We start from the raw sequence: 2,084 nt of genomic DNA, 5'->3' as shown, positions 1-2,084 counted from the left end.
GTTCTTGGAGTTAGTTTCACGAGGCTACCCATTTCCTAATTAATTATTATATAAATATAATTTGTACGATGGTATTGAATCAATTCAAACCATAAATGAATTAAAATTTAAGAAATGCTAGCGGTTAAGACAGACAGAGATATATAAGATAGAGACTGACATATAGAAGACTCTCTTGTAACATCAGATATTATGAAACATTTATCTGACAGCTGCCTACCTTGGGGTCTCTTGTGTTCCCTTATAGGAAGGAACAGTACAATTTTTCTTGACTCCATTTTGATTATTAAATCGTACCACCTATGTTAGTTGCCGTTATTTTTTTATCTATCTTCTTTTAACTTTTTAAGCTTTAATTCTCAAAAATAAAACTATTGTAAAGAGGGTACACATTTTTAACTGTCCTTATATCCCAAGGGCCCAAGATGTAAAAAAAGTCGTTATTTCACAAGGAGTTTTCATGATATTTGTTAAAATAAATTGCATCTAGTTTCAGACAAAATTTCATATTCGTAAGCAAATATTATAAAAACTACTCCCCCTAAAAAGACAAACTGACGTAAACTACTTTATAGAGAATTAAACTAGCTTTGATTTTAAGTGCTGAAAAATATCTATACGTTCTATGGTTCCTGAGATACAGTTTTTCATAAACAAACATTTTGTCCGAACAACTAGAAGTCATTGTTATTAATTTATTTTGGTAAATATTATAATCATCCCTACGAAGATAAACGTCATAAACCACTTTATAGTACATTAAATTAGCTTTGATTTGAATGCTACTAGACATGCTTCTTATGGTTCCTGAGATAAACATTTCCCACAATAAATTCACTAACTACTGATTTTTCAGTATATATATATATTTTGTGTGTTTGTTACATTCTGTCAAATACTACATTAGTAATGGAGCTAAGAGAACTCATTTACTCATGTTGAAATATATATATATATATTTTTGAGAACCTAGGTTTGGGAGTCCTACAGGTTTATATATTTGGTTTGGGGGTCCTCCGGGGTCTACCCGGCCTCTTAATATAGTTACCCATAATTGGGAAAAAATATAATGGTTGAGCGCGATCTTGAAAAATTCACCTCCTTGTATAACCGTTGTTCTGAAAACTGTACATCCTTATAAATTAATGAACCCATTTCCCTTCATGGGCAATAGCAGTTTATATTATTATTATCGTTTATCTAACGAGCTTCAAAAAGATATTTATGGGTTATATTGCACCACAGGTATCGAAATTTCTGAATATATGATTTATTTTCAATATATATTGAAAAATGTCGAAATCACAAAAAATATTAAGTTGGGCTGAAGGGATAGAGGGATGATTTAGGGATATATTGATCAATAAATTAGTGTGATGTTACAAACACGCACAGCCCGGTTTTATTATAGGGGAGGCTGTTGTGTCTAGGTCAAAATTTTTTTATAGATCGTTATTTTAAATATAAAGGGAAATTATTCCCCTGATACCACCATTATTCCTACATACTATGTATTTTTTTTTTTTTTAAGAATTGATATATAAAACAGTTATTGAAAAAACAAACAAATATTTATGTTTTGTTTTTTTAATATTTCTTTATTGCCAGATCAACCCTAATTGGCCTTACATGATTGTCGTAACAGTTTGTAAGTAATTTTTTAACAGTTAGTAAGGGAGGGGATATAGTGTCATGCAAGAGGTACGCCTAACTATTTGCAATACTATAACCTTGAACTATTACATAGAAATAGTAAAGATTAATTTTTAAAAATAAATAAATAAAATAATAATTTATACAAAAAGTATTTATAGAATTTAAAAACAAATTTACTATAATTTATTGATATGTGATCAACGGTAGTTGACTATAATGTATCTTTGGTCACACCCTCGTCCATCTTGAACTTTATACACTTAATTAGATAATATCGATTGCTTATTTCACAGTGGTGCCAAGTACATTTCCACTAACTTTACAAACAATACAATTAAAGATGTTGCAAATCCGGATACCTAACTTTTCAAGGTAAGTTTTTTCACCAAACATCAGGTCTCGCCATGGGAAACTCTCTCGCCCCCGAT

Source organism: Halyomorpha halys, unplaced genomic scaffold (assembly GCF_000696795.3).
Source record: "Halyomorpha halys isolate HHAL.00 unplaced genomic scaffold, Hhal_1.1 Scaffold308.1, whole genome shotgun sequence".
Lineage (NCBI taxonomy): Eukaryota > Metazoa > Arthropoda > Insecta > Hemiptera > Pentatomidae > Halyomorpha > Halyomorpha halys.
The sequence above is the reverse complement of the archived record's forward strand: the minus strand, read 5'-3'. Positions refer to the sequence as shown.